The sequence below is a fragment of the Tinamus guttatus genome, unplaced genomic scaffold, assembly GCF_059628265.1.
Source record: "Tinamus guttatus ecotype Peru unplaced genomic scaffold, ASM5962826v1 Tinamus_guttatus_pri_ptg000301l, whole genome shotgun sequence".
Classification (NCBI taxonomy): Eukaryota; Metazoa; Chordata; class Aves; order Tinamiformes; family Tinamidae; genus Tinamus; species Tinamus guttatus.
The window spans coordinates 514,065-535,423 of record NW_028288835.1 but is presented as its reverse complement, the minus strand read 5'-3'; the positions used below and the strand labels follow the sequence as shown (position 1 = coordinate 535,423).

Below are 21,359 nucleotides of genomic sequence, written 5' to 3'. Positions count from 1 at the left end.
ATCCCTGCACACACAACCTGCGAAGGGCGAGCTCAAACACCCCGGGGCACTGCAGCCATCCCTGCACACACACGGCCTGCGAAGGGCGAGCTCAAACACCCCGGGGCACTGCAGCCATCCCTGCACACACAACCTGCGAAGGGCGAGCTCAAACACCCCGGGGCACTGCAGCCATCCCTGCACACACACGGCCTGCGAAGGGCGAGCTCAAACACCCCGGGGCACTGCAGCCATCCCTGCACACACACAACCTGCGAAGGGCGAGCTCAAACACCCCGGGGCACTGCAGCCATCCCTGCACACACACAACCTGCGAAGGGCGAGCTCAAACACCCCGGGGCACTGCAGCCATCCCTGCGCACACAACCTGCGAAGGGCGAGCTCAAACACCCCGGGGCACTGCAGCCATCCCTGCACACACAACCTGCGAAGGGCGAGCTCAAACACCCCGGGGCACTGCAGCCATCCCTGCACACACACAACCTGCGAAGGGCGAGCTCAAACACCCCGGGGCACTGCAGCCATCCCTGCACACACACGGCCTGCGTTGCTTTTGGCTTTGAGAATTCCTGCTCCGGGTAGCCAGGCGACGTAACCACTGACACGGCTGCTGACCCGGTACATGGGTGAGGAAGGAATCGGAGTGCGGGGCTGCTGCATTAAAGACAAGCAGAAAAGCAAAAGCAACCCAAAACATCTGGAAAATGTTCTCATGCTTCCGAAGGCATACATTTTAAATACACTATTTCCTTTTTCCTGTATTTGCAGTCTGCAAAAGTACAGTATGTTAATGATCATTGTAAGGGGAAAGGAAAACATAACTGTGTAAGTGTTCAGAACTCTTTCTGGCTTTTTTAAGATTTGAAAATTGTCCTGAGGATGCAGAGCATTCATGGCAGCTAGCAGGAAGTAACTGCAAAGACCCATGTTTGGCCTTAGTCAATGAAAGGGACACTAGAAGCCGCAGAAGGAGAAACACTGGTTCTAAAATATGAAGCAGTTGTCAACACGTTCACTTACTGACAACACCTTTGACAACACCTACTTACAGCTGATTCTCTCAGACTGACCAACACCAGTAACTTTACTCATTGGAGCAGACCTGTAATTTTGAGTGTTTGCAAAACAGATTTTATTATCTCACAGATTGAAAACGTTTTTATAGGAACAAGAAAAGTAAAAATTTACTGCAATTATTCTGCTCTAATAAAATTGAAAACTACTAACTTCTCATCACATTTTTCATTTAACTAGTCTTTTTTAATAAATGAAAGAATTTAATTGAAGTTGAATGTGTATAATTGTTTACCCGATTGGCACACAGGTTTACACAAATAGGACATATAGTTTTCCCAAAGATACCAGAGTGTTGCAGAGCAATGTAAAACATTGACTGTAGTGTCTGATGACAGTGCACATGGTTAAATATTTCCTTTGTCATTGGTGTTGTTTTCATAGCTTTAAATTACAATGAACAGCAAGTTTTGGAAATAACGGAGGACTAAAAGTTTCCCTGAACTCTGCAAAACCTCTGGGAATTGTTTGAAAACTTTGTTCATAGAAAGCAGAGTGTTTCATTAGATTTCAGCTGCAGAATTTCCTGACTTGGTATTTGTCACCTGCCACTTCTTTTTATAGTGTCTCCAGTACAATTCTCACCCTGGAAATCACTGGCAACGGCCGTTCATAGTTAAGCACTCATGCCAATTCCCATTGAAATTAATAGCAGCTTTCCGGATACAGTAGAATTTGGACTAGACCCTACTAGTTCTGCTACTGTTGTCATAGAAATACTGATTTTTGAAGCAAAATGCACCTTGACTTCTTACATTCTGGGTTTTTGCATGTAGGTGTGTAGATGAGATGGTAAATGAAGAATTGAATTAGAATTAAATTCAGTTAGAATTTGAGATTCTAGAAAAGTTATATGCTACGTTGCACAGGACACTAATAGGAGGATTTTTTAGCTAGAGAAGAGGGTTTATTTTGCGTCAGCAAGGACATGGCCTTGTAATTTTTCTGACAAGGAAGAAAACCCAACAACAACAGATTGAAGAGGGGATTCAGCCAATATAAATGGTTGAAGATGTGTTTCCACAGCCGTCAGGCAGCTACTCATAGTGCTTGGTGTGGGGCCCGGGAAAAGAGCCACTGCGAAGGACACACGTGTTCTCTTCCATGGCATATTCCGTGTCGGACCAGCAGGTGCCAGGTTAGCAATCCTGCCTTTGGTTAAATGGTTATACATGGTTTCTGCTACATGGCAAGGTTAAAATAATTTAAATTGCTGCTTCAGTCATTTGAACAGTGGACTGGTGCCTTCATTTTTTATTTCACTGATTTTCCGGCTACTTTTCACACAATGGCAGCTATAGTTCTGCAGAGCCCAACATTTTTCAAAATCTGCTGATTTTAGAAAGGATTTGACTGTCCCATCTCCTTCGTAAAGCACCGATCTAAAGGCTATCACCAAATCTTGTGAGCCTGAATCCTCTTAAGAATACAATCCAGTACTGATTTCATTTAGTTGATTTTTAATACTCTTCTGGAAAACAGAGGGAATGATTGAATCAGAGAAAGCTGGATAAGTGTGTTAATTTATATTGTATTTAAATTTGTTTTAATAATGAAGCAAAGTAGAGTTGAGATGTTTCATGAAATACGGGGAGGCTGAATGTCTCACACATTTGGTATTAAGAGAGTATGGTTAATTAGTCACAGTAAATATGCACTTAGCAACTAACATTAACCTTCAGTGAATGTATACCACTTCTGTAAGAGCTGAAAATTAAATAATTTGAGAGTTAAATCTTGGCATCCTGTGGAAAGCTGAACTTCTCTGAGGTTTGTTTTTGTCTCCAGTGCAATTGCTGCAGTGATCACAGCTGCTTATCTTTCAGATCTTTCCATTCCATATAGTCTGCTTTTCTCCTAGCCATATGAAAGAAATCCAGCGTCACAGTGTGTTGCTCAGATGCCTTCTGCCCAGGAAAAGTGCCTGCAAAGGACAGCAGCAGGCAGAAGGCACACAAGAGCAAGGCAGGGCTAAGTGTTCTGCACACAGAGGAGACTGGAATAGACACTGAGGGGAAGACGTGCTTCTGAGGAACAAACGTGCTGGAAATGCACAGAGATGGCCATTCAGCTCTGCCGCTTGTGTTTAACCACAAGAGGAGCCGTGGGAGAGACCACAGCAGAACCCTTCCGAGCTCAGGCCTAGCAAGCGAGTTGAGGTGCGTGAAGATCATGACATACACGCTCCTTTCTCAAAGATGTCCTGAACCACAGACAAAAGACCCACCCTAATTCTAAATCTGAAAAATATGCTCAAATGCTAGAAGCTCCAATCAATGCTGCCTGTTTGGCTACACAGACAGACTCATTTACAAAGATTTAGCAGGTTCCAAACACACGCCATACCCGTTCAAGCGTGTTATTTGTTGAACTGCAGCTTGTTGTAGCAATACCAAATTTGACTATTTAATCTGCAGGAATAATTTGGAATGGTAATGTCACCCAGCCTTTTCAAAACTTTATTTTTTGCTTAAAATCTGTTAGTGACAGACTGTCAGGTACAGACTGGCAAAGAAACAGCTTAGTGTAGCTTGGGAAGTTTTCCAGAGAGCCTTTGTGGCAGGCAATGCCTTGCTGTCCTGAGCAAGTGTGCTGCCCTAAGCTGGAGATAGATGGAGCAGAGAATCTCTGAGAAGGACATACCAAGCAGTCAGGCTTCTAAATTCAGGTTTAATTATGGACATAAATGAAATGTAATTTAAGCATAACATTTCCCTTGCTACTTTTCCCACAAGCATTTGTGACTTTCTGGGCAAGGCTCTGAGGTTTTTCTCCCTTCGGTAAAATGGAGATAATTCTTCCGTAACTCAGAAACGTGGTTTCACTAAAGGCCTTGGATTTTCCAAGAGACGGGAATCATGTAACTAGCTCTTGGCAAGTTTCCAACGTGTTCCTACAATACAGAACCTGAACTTTGTACATATAGCATACACCACAGGGTAAGATTCCTAGAGCCATTCAGTACAGAAGTACCTAGAACTGTCCATAGTTCCTGATGTCACATACAATGATGCTGATACCACTGTAAATTTGAGGAAGTCTAAAAGTTCAAAACTCTGCTCCAGCTCTCAGACAGCATAGCTGTCTCTGGAGGAGATATGCTAAAGGATAGCATATCCTTTCTCTGGAGCTGGACATTTCCTGTGTTATTTTCTAGTGTTTTATTTTAAACTACATTTATTTGCAAGCTAAAGGCAAGGTCTACATTATTACTGATTTAAGATTTCATAGATTTACATTTGATTCTTTAGAGATGTTACTTAGTTTTTCCACAAGGAACCTCTTTCCTCTCTCTATCAGGCTTGCTGGGATACCATTTAGCACAAGCTTTCCTTCAAGGAGGCAGCATGAGCCTGCTCCACCATCAGCAGTCACCTCCCTGCGCCCCAGGAGGAAGGAGGCTTTAAGAGCACTAGCTCGTAGGCTTTAGTGCTGGCAAGTTTGGGCTTTTGGTTCCTAAGCAAAACCTGCAAGGAACAAAGCTTGAGATCTAGATCTGGACATACCACTGCTGAACACCTGTTTTTCCATTATTCTGAGGAACCACGATAATTTTAATAATCTTACCGCCCTAGAGAATGAAATAAGAAGCTCGTGTCCATTTGAAGCTTTGTTATTAAAGATCAAAGTCGTTCGGGGAGCTGTCACTGACTTTTCCTAGGTACTTATGCTGGGTCATGACTGGTAAGCACCAGTCCAAGGCAGAAACATTTTTTAAATAACCCATGCCAGGATGTCACAGACTTGCAGTGTTGCTTTATTGACTCATACTGGTGCTCTGAATAGTAGTAGCTCCAAGCCAGCAGGAAAAACAGCTCAGTTGTTTCTGAGGGTAAAGGGCAGGGAGAATGAACTGTGGGAGAAACCTCTAAAAATGAACCAAAATCAAATCCTGGCACTAGCAAGTCCATACCTACTCAGAAGAACACATCAGTTCTGAATATCACCTGAGTATTATCTGGACAAGAAATGCTCCTTGATTTGAAATTGGAAATTTAATTTTATTGTGTCTTCAAGACATATATGAAATGTCACAACAAAAAGGCTGACAGATGATGTGTGTAACTGGGGTGGAGGGAAGGCATGGCCTAAGCTTGAGTTTTACTAGGGGATAAAACAGAGAGCTAACTTGCAGGATAATGAGAAGCAGTACCTCTTTCATGAACAATTTCCTATCTAAGTCCAGATACCAAGATGAAGACAACACCCTTTTTTAAGCTTTTTGGTATTCCGGGGCATGTGGAAGCCCCGCGGATCTAGTGAAGGATCCGCAGCCAGCAGGCTGGTCAGTGGGGCGGAAGGGGAGTTTGCTGCGGCGGGTCGAGTCTTCCTGAACAGGGGCTCAGGAACCCTTGGCGTTGTGCGTGCAGCTCACGTGATGCTGCATATCCAAAGCGTTTGTTTCAAATGTTTGTACATGGCAATTTCTGATGAGACAAAAGCTCTCATTTTCCAAGTACCCTGTGACAACAAAGAAATGAATTTCTCACAGTATTGGAAGTTTCTTTACAGGATGTTCATATTGTAAACCTTTGTTCTGAGTTTTCAGCTCTGTTTATAACAGAAAACTAAATTGCACATTGCCCATAATATATCAAACCAACAATATGATTGCATTCCTAAAGTAATTCCTTTGCTGGAAGCCAAATTACCAAAGCAAAGCTTAGCATTAAAGATCCGAATGCAAATATTAATATTTGATTTAAAATTATATGTGTTTTCTATGGTTGTAGAATAACAGTTGTGGGGAAAAAAAAGTGAGGAACTATTATATAAATGCCTGTATAAGAACGCTATTTCTTGCATATTTCAGCCAGCATTAGATTGGCCAACCATTTTCTATATAATGCATCATAGCAACTGCAATAAAACTCCAGCTGTATCTTTTATTAAACGGTATCAACACCACAAGGAGCTTTTCTGACACTGCTGCTTTCAAATTTTATCTCCTTTTTCCCCTATTCCAATTTATTGTTAACCAAAATCTGTGCCCAGCTGGAGCAGGCAGCTCTGTTATAGCTTTTGCTACATAGAAAAAAATAACCCTTTATCTCTCCCTCTGCTTCTTCTTGCTCTTTACTGATTCAAGTCCTACTTGAAAAGATTCTTTTACCTTTAATTCCCCTCTTATATTGTTTAAATCTATTTCTGTATTGCTTAGAACTGCAAATCATTTTCGGAGAGAGTCTGGAGATAAGATATAATGAAACCATATTTCATATACTATATTAATCAACAGTAAAAACCATGCACATATTTTCTAGTGCCAGTGTCTGCTCTTCTAAGAGAATAATATTTACTCTGTCAGAATGCCCACCATTATCTCAAGCACAAGACACTTGCGCATTTCCAACTTTGACTAAGCCATGTGTCCCTTGTTTCTAAAATTGACCACGGTGAGGGTCAATTAGTTACCCTACGGATAGCGCCGCACCGCATCTCTCACAGAGAGACCTGCAAAGCGCCGGGCTCCGCTACGTCCATGCGCACGTCCAGGGCAGCTGGAGCTCTTCAGCGTCTAACTACAGAGAGAGCTCCTCCCCATGAGCCTCACTAAAACAATATTTTGCAAGCCATGCCTAACTCATGACGGAAAGATTGATCTCCTCTATGTTATTCCATTTCCTGCACACAAGTGAGTGCTTTTGGCTGGGACAGGAACTACTGAATTACCTCTTAGCAATCACGTAGGCCACCATTCAATCAGTGAGATTGCTACTTGGTCAACATATAAAAATTCTTTTGGAGTCTTTGCTTAAACTGAAATATTCTTGTTTAAGCTTCTGTCTGGTGTAATTTATGCTTCTTGGACAGGTTGCTCAGCTGAGAAACTGTGCTAAGATTTTCATGAATTTTGCTGGAGCTGGTGTTTTTTCTCTCTTGCCATTGCTAGGTGGATTATTTGTTTGTTTTAACCTCTCCGAAGGCCAAAACTATCATCAGGGGCCATACAAAAACATATACTAAAGTACAGTGTTTGACCTGAAGGACTTAGCATCTGAATAGCTAAGACAGAAAAATGGGATATGAGAGGAAATGCCACTCGGACTCTTCTAGAGTGGGGAAGTGAGGCACAGAATGCATGTTGGCGTGTTGGATATCACTGAGGGACGACTGCAGGAGAGAACGCAGTCCGGATCCCTTGAATAAACTTGCATAAGTTCTTTGGCCAGTAATTTATTAGATCTGAATGATTTACAAAACCAAGTCAAATCTTACTAATCTTTGTAGCCAGAGTAAAAATGTAAGTGTTGGAACAAATCACTTGTACATCTCTACAAGGGAAAAGTAAATAATTTTTGCATTCTTGCAGGGATCCTCAGCCTGTGGCTTTGTGCCTAACTTTCATCAGCGCTAACTACATTCTCTCACTCTCTCTTCATTGCATCAAGGCCCTATATTTTCATTTAAGAGAAAAGCATTTCCTCTTAGTTGGTTTTATTAATACCATATAACCAGTTTGGGAAGCCTTATCTTTAATGGCATCAATTAAAGTATTTTATTTAATGTAAGATTAATTTTAATTATTCCTGTTGTGTTTTCCTGAAAACCACAAGGAGAAAATAGGTTGCACATTAACCAAAAGTTTTACTAAATTTCTTAAACCACGAAACTATCCTTCCCTTCAGATCATTCTTTGGAAATGTTAAAATTCTACTCCTAAATATACTTCTGTTGACTTAGGCTATTTTCACCAAAATTGGAACAATGTTTCATTCCACCAATTTTTTTCCCTCAACCTGGGGCAAGTAGATTCAGCTTTCCAGTGCAGACAGACAACTAGGAAGACAATTTAGGCAAGGAAAAAAAAAAGGAAATTAAAAGTTAGAATGATATGTGCTTTCTCCAAAGACATGGAAATTTGTCCATTTTTAGCAGTGCTATTTTAAATAGCACTGGAACTGCAAGGAGTGTTTTGGACTGCAGGGTGCCTGCAGTGAGGACTCAGGAGCCACAGAGCTGCAGTGCAGGCAGTCCCCTCCCGAGGAGCGGGAAGGCAGCAGCTGGCTGCTCTGGTGTTTTCAGATCATAAACAGAATTGGGGCAATCGACCCCCCTCGTTTCTCCCTGCAGGCAGCCGGCTGGGAGGCGCGGCGGGGCAGCCGTTCGCTCGTGCTCCGTGGCGTGGGAAGGGCTCGTGCGTGCGGCGGCTCGCCAGGGAAATGGGCTCTCCCCAACAGCTCCTGTCGGTTCCATCTGCGTCAAGCGCCAAGTGAAACGCAAGATTCCGATGAAATCAAACACGCGGTTACCTTGGGCAGCATTAGAAAGGCAGTTGTCTCTACACAACACACTGCTGCCTAACGCCCCATAAAGAAACCTGCACCTGAGGTCTCCAAAACCATCGTGCTAACATAACTGGGGAGTTTAGCAGCTACCATGGCGTGTGGTATCCCAGAAACCACCAATTTTACTACCCCTGCAGTCTGTGACATTATGGCATTGCACTGGAATTACTAGATCCACCAGGAGGATCCCCACAATGCGTATTTCCCCAAAAGAGTCAGATGTTTTTGTTCTGAATATCTTTAGAATGTGCTTAATGAAGAGATTCCCATCATAAGTGTATATTGATTTCAGTTTCCATCTGAGGGGAAAATAACGGAAGGATTTTGGAATGACGCCTTATAGCAAGTACTTTCTGCGCACGCTGAAACAGCTGGATGACTCGCATGGCATATTCCCTTTCCTCCGCGCTGCAGTAGCTGTCCGAGGGCCGGACTCCCCAGCGCTTGATAACATCTTTGGGCCTGCCTCCGTCCCCTCCACGACGATGCCCACACCCTGCCTTCTGGACTACAGCCCACACAACTAAAGCACTGCATGGCTGACCTATTTTCTACATGGACTGAGCTGGAACAACCACCGGGCATAGCTACGTATAAAGCTCAAGGTCTGGGCAGTCCCAAGACAGCCCAGACAGCTGCGAGCCCCAAAGCCCCTTGCTGGGATGCAGCTCCCCAGGATTTCCCGGGGATCCTCCTCTTCCTCTAGGACGGAGAGGGGGCTACAGCACCCATGGGGAACAGCACCGCCTCCCCAGCACAGCCGGGCGAGCACACGAGCGTGGAAAGCACGTCCGAGGGCTCACTAGAGAAGTCCTCCCTCACAAATGGGAGCTGGGGTCACAGCCGCCTTCTCACATCGATGTCCTCAAGGCCTGCTTGATGCCTGCAAGAAACGGTGCTGACCCGTGTGAGGGGCTGCCTTGCTTGAATACTTCTGCTAGCAGGACACCGTTCATTTTGGAAGAGCTACTTCTAAGGGGAATGCACAGATAAAAATAATCCACAGCATAGCTTTAAGTAAGACAAAAGAGCCAGTATAAGGAGAAAGAGCAGACAAATCAAGAATGCTGGTTAGCACATTACGCCAGGTTCAAGGAGGAGGGTAGCGGTGAGGCTCTGCGCTGTAGAAGGGGGCAGCGCAACATTAGTCAAAAGACTCTGCAGTTAAATGTGAAAGCAGTATATTCTTAGCAGGGACATTGACTGCACTTAACAGAACGAGGGTGTCATCAGAAATGTGAATGAAAACTAAGTGCAAGTGAACCCCACAAAAAAAAGTGCCCTGATAGGGCAAGGTTCTCCCAAAGGCTAAAGGCCAGTAGAAGCTCTAAAACGGAGGTCTGAGGCAATGAGGAGCGCTTGGAGAGGTCTCTGCGCTTAAGGAAAACGAATTCCTAGAGAACATCCTTGTTCCAGCTGGACCAGCTGACAGCAGTGGCACCTGCACTCCTTGGCAAACAGCACGAAGGGAGCGCGGAGCAGCTCGCACAGAGCACTGAGCAACAGGGGGACCGAGGGCCTGGAAGAACAGCAAGATACCGGATCAACAGAAATCAATGCCTGTTTGACGAGCAGAACGCTCCATTAGGGGTGTTAATATGGTCTTTCAATTATTTCATTGCAAGTGACTCAGTGGACAAAACCCTAATCAAGAAGCTGCTGTCTGTCTAGCAAATTTGCTGTCTTTATTACAACAAAATTACAGGCTTAAGCCCTAGCCCAAGACGTACATACACATGCACTTAAAACCTGTTGGATTTTTAAGATTAAATTGTGTCTCGAATATTGTTGCTTCCTTGGATGAAGGCGTAACCTCCAAACATAGACTTAAAGGTATCCTACCTATTCAGTGATAAATTTGATTCTCTACCACAGATTGATCTGTGTCACTGAAGACTTACTGCTACATCTCAGATATTCAAAACATGCAGGAAGAAATCATCAAAGCAATGCCACAGGATCCGAGATCTGGCTTACTTTAACATTTATGTGCTAAGAATCTTAAATGCAATGCTAACATTCTTGAATAAATGCAGTAAATTTTAATAAACCTGTAGACAGTAAAGACATTAAAAGAGAAGATAGTACAAAATGCTCAAGGAATTCCAGCAAAGAAACTCTAAGGGCAGCTGTGAACAGCTCAGTTTACTACTGAAATCAAATATGCAGTGTACCACTAGATATCACTACAGTAAAATTCCCTAATTCATATCCTATAGTTTCCAATAACTATTTTAAAAGAATTAGTTTTACCCCTATTGAAATATTCTTGCATAAATAAATTTGTATACAAAATGCAAATTGCTGTGTATCTACACAGTAGATGCAAATAGTGCCACACACTTTGTAATATGTGTTTCCTTTTAAATTAAGGCATAATTTGTAAAATCTTTTGATCTTAACACCCACTCTTAGTAAAAGGAGAAATAATCATGTTTGCTGTAGACAACCCTGTGATGAGACTGCTTGTTCTGCTTCCTTGCCTTAATTTTGTATTTTGGATAGATGGCAAATATCTTCATAATGGCTATGGCTATATACCAATTAGTACATGACATAGTGAGGTTTGGATTATGTTGCTGATGTTTTGGGTATTTCACTATGGGATCTGTCTTGAAACAGACTGGCATAAACTGTCTGCTTAAAGACAGATTATTTAAAAAACTTTAATCAGAATTAGACAAATATTCGAGGCTTTTTTCCCTTATGTATTTGCTTTTTACAGACACGATACAAATATTGACTTTGGGTTCTCATTTCTAAAGGTGTTTTTGATTGAAAACTTAATTGCATAATTGAAGTGAGCGCGCAGGCAGCAGCTGGCCCAGCGGCAGAAGGGCCGCTGAGCCATTTTCTGGATTGTGCCAGCCAGGGTACAAAGCGCTTTCGAGCAAACTTCCTCACTTTCTCCTGTGACGTTTGCTTCATGATTCTGCACTGTCATGACTCACAGTAGCTGTAGGCTACAAAACAAACACAAACACAAACAAGAGATCTCTAGACGTGATTTCTCCTTTCTTACTTGTGGCGGCTCAGCAAGATCTCAGGAGCTGCTTCTCCCTGGTGCGCCGGGGAGCCCAGCAGTCTCTGCATTGCCATTACACTATCGCTCAGCTTCGTTCTCGCTCCTTGCCACGCGCTGCAGAACCTCCTGCACTCTCCAAGGGGGAAACTTCCTCGCGGCGCCCAGAGCTCCCCAGGACTGCGGTTACTGCCTGTTTGCACATCCTCCCTGGTTGCTTAATTGCCTTAAATTCTCTCATGGCTAATTATTAAAACCATTCTGTCACTGGAATCCATCTTTTACCCCCAGCCCTAGAAATGCAGTTAAAAAAAGACCCATTTATGTAATTTAAAGTGCATGTCTCTCTGCTTCTGCATCCCATGATTTGGAAACAAAATTTTGCTCTATCCTAACTACAAGAAAAGGGAGTGGCTCCACTGGGAGTTTTGCCTTAGGAAAAACTGTAGGTCAGGCCATTTCCAAATAAGTAAAACACGTAGTTCTACTATGGGCAAGATAATTAACACCCAGCCTTGTTTTGTTACAAATTAAGCATTCTTAGAGGGAAAAAAAAAAAAAAGAAAGACACCCATCCAGTGCTCCGAAGTCCGGACACTTCCGAATGGGAAGCGTGAGGACACGAAATTCCCTTTTGTCCCTGCTGGCCCCGCAGCTCCGGGGATCCCCCGCGGCCCGGGGCGGCCCCGCAGCGGCTCCGCGCGCTGCCCCGCGCTGCGCTGCCCCCTCCTGCTCTCCCGCTGCATCTCGGCTCTCCTGTGCGCGTTCATCCTTTGTGCTCACAGAGCCACCGCGCTACAGGCACCACCTCGGAACACACAGCCATTTTGGGCGCAGAAACGGAGCCCCCGGGCAGAGCGCGGGAGCGACGCGAAAGTGCATCCTTACGGCAGAGAGGAAAGCTGCTCGCCTGTCCAGATGTGCGTAGCGGAGAGGATCCCTGCGCCAGCAGCGCTTCCCGAACGCGCGCTCTGCGCGCAGCAACGCAGGAGTCGCAGCGAACCGCGGAGCGCGGCGGGGCGAGAGCCGCCCGGCTCGGCTCGGCTCGGCTCGGCTCGGCTCGGCTCGGCTCGGCTCGCCGCGCGCCGCCGCCCAGCGCTGTCCAGGGTCCGCGCCCCGCTCCGCGCCCCGCTCCGCGCACTCACCATGGCGCGGGGCTCCGCGCCGCCCGCCAACCAAGGTGTATTTGGGCAGCGGGGCCGCCCGGCGGGAGGCGCCTCCCCGCGGGCCCAATCAGCGCCGGGGCGGGAGGCGCCGAGGGCGGCACCGGCACCAGAACCGGGACCGGCACCGGGGGGCAACGGGCGCCTTGTTTTGGGGGCCCCCGCGGCGGGGTAGCCGCGGCCCCGCCGCGGGAGCCCCCAAAACAAGAACGCCTCCAGCGCCTTCTGGACATGGAGACACCACGTTAAGATCGATTCAGGACACATAAAACCGTTTTCGTAGAGATGCTCAGGACAAAAGGCTCCTAACTCGTTCAAGAGCAAATTTTTGCCAGCAGCAAAATCAAGGGAGGAGAAGCCCAGTAGGTCTAGATCACCACAAGTACTGTAGCATCTAAATCACCACAAGTACTGTAGCATCAGACTATTGGAGACCAGGAGTCAGAAACGGTTGTTGTGCCGGGCCGGGACAGCTGGCACTGCTTATGAAAAAGCAGCTTATGAATTCCTTCCACTGCCAGGCGGTTACTATGATGAAAACAATCTGCCACAGCCCAGTTGTTGCCATACCTGAAAAATTCTTGAGGGGCAATGTGAAGCTTGGCTAAATGTTTAATAGTCCGGGGCATGGCGTACCTCGGGTAATGGCTGTATTGATGGACGGCTTACTGACACAGACTGTCGCTTCCAGAGACGAAGACTGGTCTCAAGGCGAGGTGTAGTCGTGTCCGTTGTCCCTGTCCGCCAGCCACCCTGGTGCTTGCTGTTCAGCTTCCATTTTCTGGCTGCAGGGAGCCAGCTCTTCTCCAGAAGTTACAGGATCGTCTTTGCCACCTGGACTCCTCCAGGCACCTGCTATAAATAGGTATAAATAAATTCCAGTCAACCCACGGAACCGAGAAGGAGTGAGAGCTGGTGCTGCTGGGAGAAGGCCTATTCCAGCACGCACTGTGCGAATCCGGAGATGGTGAGAACTGCAGTGTAAACCCGCTGTGCCCCGGCCAGCAAACGAATGCCAGACAGCTGCAGCAGAGGGGAATTGGCACATTTGGTGAGTAGCTGGGTCACCAGTGCCTAAAGGCTAGTGAAATGACACTATCACATCAATGATTGTGTGTGCTAGTGCTGGCACGTGGATTTGTACCAAATAAAAGACTAAGAAAAGCCTTACGTACAACATCTTTGCAGTAAGGATCTGAAAGAATAAAATAATACTCAAATGATATCTCTGGAAATTTTAATCTAAGGCAGTATTCATTTAACTTCACTGTAGCCATTGAAAAGTTAGCACTCAAAACAAAATTAGGTAGGTTACATTTCTTTTGTAGAATCTTGCAAATACTGGAAAATACCATGGTTCCATCATGAAACAGTTACGGTACACTTTAAAATGGCTGTATATTCTTCAGTTTCCTCTTTAAATTAAAGGTCTCTTTTTGACCGTTTTGACCATGTGCAGACTAGGTGCAATTATGTTAAGTGTATTTGCCATCAAATACAGGAACATCCTCACTCAGAGCACAGCTGGCAATGCCAAGGTGCCGTTCAAATACAAGAACGTCCTCACTCAGAGCATAGCTGCAATGCCAAGGTGCCGTTCAAATACAGGAACGTCCTCACTCAGAGCACAGCTGGCAATGCCAAGGTGCCGTTCAAATACAGGAACGTCCTCACTCAGAGCACAGCTGGCAATGCCAAGGTGCCGTTCAAATACAGGAACGTCCTCACTCAGAGCACAGCTGCAATGCCAAGGTGCCGTTCAAATACAGGAACGTCCTCACTCAGAGCACAGCTGCAATGCCAAGGTGCCGTTCAAATACAAGAACGTCCTCACTCAGAGCACAGCTGCAGTGCCAAGGTGCCGTTCAAATACAGGAACGTCCTCACTCAGAGCACAGCTGCAATGCCAAGGTGCCGTTCAAATACAAGAACGTCCTCACTCAGAGCACAGCTGCAATGCCAAGGTGCCGTTCAAATACAGGAACGTCCTCACTCAGAGCACAGCTGCAATGCCAAGGTGCCGTTCAAATACAGGAACGTCCTCACTCAGAGCACAGCTGCAATGCCAAGGTGCCGTTCAAATACAAGAACGTCCTCACTCAGAGCACAGCTGCAGTGCCAAGGTGCCGTTCAAATACAGGAACGTCCTCACTCAGAGCACAGCTGGCAATGCCAAGGTGCCGTTCAAATACAGGAACGTCCTCACTCAGAGCACAGCTGCAGTGCCAAGGTGCCGTTCAAATACAAGAACGTCCTCACTCAGAGCACAGCTGGCAGTGCCAAGGTGCCGTTCAAATACAGGAACGTCCTCACTCAGAGCACAGCTGCAGTGCCAAGGTGCCGTTCAGCAGCCGCTCCGTGTCCCGCTGCAGCTCTCCGGAGCAGGGGCACCGCGGAGGCAGCGCTCACACTCGGCACCTCCGCTGCGGCCGCGCGGGAAGGTCCCCAGGCTGCGGCTGGGAGCGCCGGGCTTGGAAGGGGCCTCCGGAGATACCTGGGCAGCCCCTGCCGGGCAGGGCTGCTTTCTCAGAATTCTTGTTTTCAGTCACAAAATAGGTGTAATACTTATTATTACATATCAATTATTAATACTGCTTTTTAAATCAGGAAGCAGCACGCAACATTTGGCCGGAGGACAAGTTTCATTCACTTTTGGAGTCATGTTTAGGAAGCTCTCTGCTTAAAATACGAGTTCCAGCTTGGGTAATTGCAAACTCCCTGCATCCTCCTCTAGCTTAAATTGTTATGGCATCCTTCCTGTCCGGAGTAGTTGTTATGAAACGCCTGTCATGCGCTGTGCTAAACACTGGCTGTGTCCGCGCCGTGCGCTCCACACGCGGCTGTTTCCAGCTCCCCGGTGCGTGCCCTGCTGGCCCTGCCGTCGTGGGGACGCGCTCTGCTCCTGCGCCTGGTTCCATCCGCGTGCAGCCTCCGCGGGCAGGGAGCTGCACGCTGCTCCCGCGGGGAACCAGGGCTGCCAGCAGCAACCCCATAGGACATTTACACTACAATGCTTAGAGGCCTTTTCATGTCTTGTTTTCTGGTTCACAGCGTGATCCCTGCAGGTACAGTTAGTTATTCAAGCCTAGAAAAAGTTTTGGTATCTATTTAGGTGAAACTTGATATATAAAAGTTGATTCAATGCATCTACTCAATGCATTTTTTATAGCCAAGGAACAACACTAGTGGAAATACAAGCATTAGGTACTGGTGAAAAACATGCCAAGGCAATGCAGCTATTCCAGACTGATTTATCCATTAGCCTTTCACTGATATTGTAATTAAGTTATTATACAGAAAAAAAAAACTTCTTTGTGATCAGTATTGAAAACATATATAATGTATAACCCACTACTTTAATGTGACCCTTCCTACAGTCCACAAGTATGTCTAAAGAATCCAAATCTTAAGTATATTGCTGCAAGATGAAAACAAAATGTGTACAGATTGGCACTCCCATCTGAGGTGCTCATTTTGTCTGGTGCCTTAGCATTATTGCCAATCAGATCAAGGATTATTCTGGGGCACCACAGGAGTTCTGACTCAATATTTCAGTCTCTGATCTTCTAAATTAAACAGTCTCATAATTATGCCATTACAGAATTTACTCGTTCACTCCTTGTTGAGGAGAGTGTTTGTGTTATGTCAAGTGCAGCGGGTTCCAGTCGTTTCTTCTGTTTGGATGCTATGAGAGTACAAACGTATGCCAAGAAGATCCAACTTCCTAGATACATAATCTCTCAATTTCCTGCAGATACAATCACTCACAAAAACATTCTTGAGCAGTGTCATGAACCTTCTCTTTTAGGTGCTGATTTGCAAACATCTGTGTCCACTCTTGATTTTGTGGGAAGCTAGTGTGAGTAGTTAAGAGGACTTTATTCCACAAACTCTCCTGTGGCAAAAGGCAGTGGAATGCAATACTAAATCATTGTCATTTAGAAAGCAAGAACTTTGTTTTGATAGAGTTAGATTGACCACAGTTCTGCAAACACTCGTTTGTACAGATAAGAGGTTCTTCCTTACTCTGGTTACCAGCCATGACTGACTATATTGCAAACAAGATAAGGTTTCTTATGTCAGAGTTTGCTCTTGGATTTCCTGATCGTTTAAGATGGATCTCTCTTGTCCGGGTTCACATGAAATTAAAGTGAATGGACAACGTAGAAAGGAAATTATAACCAGGAGAACCTTGGTCATTGAATGCTGGAAGTGTCTGAATAGTCTTGATATTTGTGCCAAAAAGAACATACTGATCTTCACTTTCCCATTCATCAGAAAAAATCCTGCAAAGATCCGAGTTAAACTGTGCAGTTTAATTTTGGTAAATGTGAATACATACTGAGCTGGAGTGACCTCAGTAACCTCAGCACATGTAGTCAGAGAAATCATAGACCAATAATGGGGACCTAGCTCAAAATTTATATGGAGAAAAAGAAAATCAAAATTCAGTCTTTTCCATTTTGCTTCCTGGCAATAGTGCAGGCTATTGTCAGGCAACTTGCCTTTTTTTGTCATAGCTTCTTTATTCTCATTTTCATTTTGTGGTAAGGTATAATGTATTCACTGCATGGAGGTGATGGGAACAGAGTGGCTAACGGAGAGCTGCCAAAGGAACCTCCGTGTGCCGGAGCGGGACGCTTCGGACAGAATGATCACAGGGAAACATTCCCAGTCCTCTCTGTGGATGAAGCTCAGCGCACCACGCCAGTGAGCAGCACTCTGCACGTACCACGACGTGGCTCTGGCAGGCACTAACTGCGCGTGAAGGGACATCGTCATCGGTGTGTTTGCTCAGGTTGATACACGTTGAGCACATTGAGCTTCGACCTTCTGTAACATAAAAAGCTTTTTCGTACATATAGACACACACACATATATAAATGTATTTTACCCCACTCAAAGACTTTCTAAAGTCATTTTTATCTTGTCCCATATTTCTGCAAAAATCGTCTTTTTTAATTTTTATCAGGCATGAACCTTTACCTTACAGCCGCATTCATCAGAAAGAATTAGCTCTTTGCAATGCACATTGTCCTGTAACGAGCTCGACACTCCTTTTGTGCTGGAGACCTCCTCGTTCACCTGTTGGAATAAATCTAAATAGATTTTTAGTATAGAATCCGTACAAAGCAACACACCCTCAATTTTGAATAATTAAATATGGCAATAAGAAGACAAAAAAAAGGAAATCTGAAACTGAGTTCATATAATAACTAGAGCCAGAATAATAGGGAGAAAAGAGAGGCAAGTTCTGAAAAGCCAGAAGAGGTAGTACTTGATAACAGATAAAAATACAGGTGAACAAAGACTGTGAATAGCAAGAAGTAGTACTTGATAACAGATAAAAATAGAGGTGAACAAAGGCTGTGAATAGCGAAAAGAGAGCAGTGGCACTTGAGTGGTTTCCTTCTTGTGCTTCTGGATTTCACCTTGCATACACATTAACTTTGTATGAAACCCTCCACTGCCAGGTTACAACAAAAGCAGCTGCCTTTGCTACGAGGCAGAACACATCCCTGTGCTGCGGGGCTTGTGCTCCTCAAACTGCTGCTCACCAGGGTATCGGGAGAGACTCCAAAAGGAGAAAATAGAAGCACGGGCTGCAAGACGGGAAGGCTTTTACTGATGCCCGACCATGATCCCGGGAGCGTTTTAGTGCCCCGTGCCGCACGGCGCTGCCCGCGCTGTGGGTGAGGCTGGCAGGGAGAGCAGAGCGGGGACCGCGCTGAGCAGTGTCACTGCGCCAATGTGTCTCCATGGCCCATTGCCATCATGCTCAGGCATTATTTCTGATTCCCTGGTCTGACCTTGGGTTTTAATGGCAGAATATTCCATCATCTGCAGAGACTAAACCGTTCTGTAGTTTGATTATCTCCAAAATGTGCAGGATCGAGATGGAAAGTGCAGCGTAGTGATAGATACGCTCTGCAGTTGACAAGGCTTAAAGCACAGAAAGGTCAGTGTGCTGTTTATTCAAAGTCTGCAGAGATTTTATAGACTATGGTCTTGCCATTCGAGAGCACAGAAATCTTAGCTGAATGTATTCAAGATAGAAGTTTCTTCAGGCGAAAGATCTTTTTTAGAACAGTCAACAGTTTACAACAGGAATATTTAGATCATGGACAACAGAATTCCTAACTGGTAACAGTCAAGTTTAAGGCATTCTTTGGGAAAAATATGGCCATGGTGGATTGGAGGGATATAATCTGTAAGGACAGCGCTCTTCACACAGCGAGAGCATCTCCGCAGGATCCAGGAGAAGAAAATGAAATAGTGGCGTGATTTAACTTAAGATTATAAAGAAAATTAAGGTAACTGAGGACAAAACAGGTAGCTCGTTACCGTATTAAGAAGTAATATTTTTAGTCCTGGATAGGTTGCTCTACCATCTGAATTTTATACTGCAATCTCTAAATCTTAGGTAATGTTGAATCTCTTTTACTAGAAAGCATGGAATGGGCAGAGGTCTGTTTCTAATCAAGTCAAGCAGACACATAGCTGAGCAAAATAACTCCATAAAGCTTCAGCAGTGTTATTTTGATATTATTAATCTTTATAATAAGTAGCCTCAAAAGTGTTTTTGATGTTGTTAATTTTTACGATAACTGGCTCGCATGGAGATGTCCTGAACAGCGCCACTGTAGAGCAGTTTTGGGTGGCTGGGCCACGCGTCCTCCCAAGGGAGCCAAGGAAACCCTTCAGCCGCGGGGCAGGAGAGGGGCTGCAGGGCAGGTGGAGCCCCGGGACGGGCCACGAGGCCCCGCTCCGCTCGCGCGGGCAGGCGCCAGGGCCGGAGCTGCCCGGATCCAGGGACCTCTGTTAGCAGGGAGATGCACAGACACCGCTGGTGCCCTTGGAGGCGGCACGGGACAGCTGCTCTTTCTAAATGCCTTCCAACCCTAGAGCCTATTTAATTATCTTTGGGAATAACTGTCTCAGGATTATCTCAGGAAAAGGAAAACAGAACAAACAGAAGCAAAAAAAATAGATATTTTTGTGATCCAAGTCTTTTCTGGTCTGCTTAGGTTTGTGCTCTGGGTGTCCCTGCTTGAGCAGGGGTTGGACTAGATGATCTCTAGAGGTCCCTTCCAACCTCAGCCATTCTGGGATTCTCTGTGATTCTCTGTGATTCCTTGGTCCAAACACTTATTAATAACCTTCCCAGTATATATATGTGCAAATACAGAAACATGTTTCAGAACCAGGGAGAAAATGCTCACACAGAGAGGCTTACCTGCCCTCCCTTTTTAAAAAGCGTTTAATTTAGCAAGCTCTGGAAAGCAGAAATCACCCTGGCGTCGTGGAGGTGGCGCTTCCCTCCTCCAACAGCTGCATGAAGAGCAGCAGCCTCATGTTGCTGTGCAAGGCATGAACCCAGGCAGCCGTTTCCTTTCTCATTTCTCATTTTTTGATGTGAAATAAGACTTCAGGTATAATTGAAACATAATAGTTTAGTTTTGTTTATATCTATAAATGCAAATGCCCTGAATACAATTTTCCAAAAGTATCCATTTCTGCATTTTCTAAAAAAAAAATAATTCTACTGATAAGAGGAAGCTGGTAAAATTGTGGAATAAGAGGAATGGATAGGCAGCATGCAATGACCTGGACGCTAACGTTTCCAAACAGGGAGGCAGTTGCTTTATGAATCTGCCTTTTGTTACTCCTCCTGATTCATCCTCAGCCTCAGGCAAGTAATTGTTGAATGAGAGATTTTTTTTTTGCAGCACAGGGCAATGTGAGTTTTCCTGGTTCAAAACTAGGTAACCCTGCGAGTCAGCCTACCAGGTAACACTTACTGATGCACGGCAGAAGCGTTTCTAGAGTCAGATAATCTCCTAAAACATCAGTATATTCCCTCCCCACAAGGCAAAAAGCCCAGCAACGCCTGCTCTGCCCCTGCACCTGCTAAATGCCTACAGGAGGTGGTTGGGATCCTCCCTCGCCTGCACAGGCCTGTGGTCCAGTTCATGATCAGGTCTGTAGTGAATGGATTGTTTGTAACTGTTCAGAAAAGTTCATGTGGAAAAAATAATCTTGCCTTTTTCAGGAATTAGCTGAAAGATAGAACTTTTCTCTTTTCCTTTTTTCTTTTCCTGGGAGGGCTTTACCATAATCACTTTTTTTCCTAGTAGCCACAATCAAAATTGAGATGCTATTGCCCAGCTTAGTTTCTTTTATTCTTAGTGTTAGCACCGAGTTCGTAGTAATGCAAAGATCTCGTGACAAGACAGTTGATGTGCACGAGGAATTCCTCTGAGCAGGGGCGAGGTTTCGTCGATGTGCTTTAATTCTACTGCAGTTATAATACATCACCTCAGTGCCCAACCTGCTGCTGTCCCCCGGGGCATTTTGTCATTGGTGCTGCAAAAGAGCCTTTTCTAAGTCTTTCTCTGACAGTGCTAGTTTGCGGTTCGTGGTGTCATGTTGCAGAAATCCATAAATGTGAGACTGCAGGAATAGATCTGCAGGTGAGAGCAGAGTGTGGAGGTTTGCTGTGTGCCCCTCTCCGAGAGTGAGGAGCTGTGAAGCAACAGCTGATATCGCTAGGTGACTTTCCAGCAGGAATCTGAAAGATTCCAATTTCCTGCCTTGGCTCCAAGCATGACACGGACCCATCCGTGCATCCAGTAATAGCAGGGACTGTTCACAAAGGAGCATATTTAAAACAGCACATTCACAGGTGGGTGAATTTGAGATAAAGAGGCAAAAGGTGCTTGATGCCTTGAAAAATCACAGAAGAATATATGCAATTTAAAAGCTATGTTCCTAATTTTAGATGTTAATATAGGAGGAGGGAAAAATCCA

The 21,359-nt window shown here is 45.2% G+C and overlaps 1 protein-coding gene across 1 annotated transcript in view; it reads right to left on the bottom strand.

The window, feature by feature from the left end:
• Positions 1–12,554, bottom strand: part of GUCY1A1 (guanylate cyclase 1 soluble subunit alpha 1) — a 31,956-nt gene extending 19,402 nt beyond the window's left edge. Inside the window, exon 1 of the mRNA XM_088528077.1 lies at positions 12,531–12,554. The gene's annotated coding sequence lies outside the window, so the exon portion shown is untranslated. The remainder of the gene's footprint in view (positions 1–12,530) is intronic.
• Between the last annotated feature and the right edge of the window lie 8,805 nt (positions 12,555–21,359).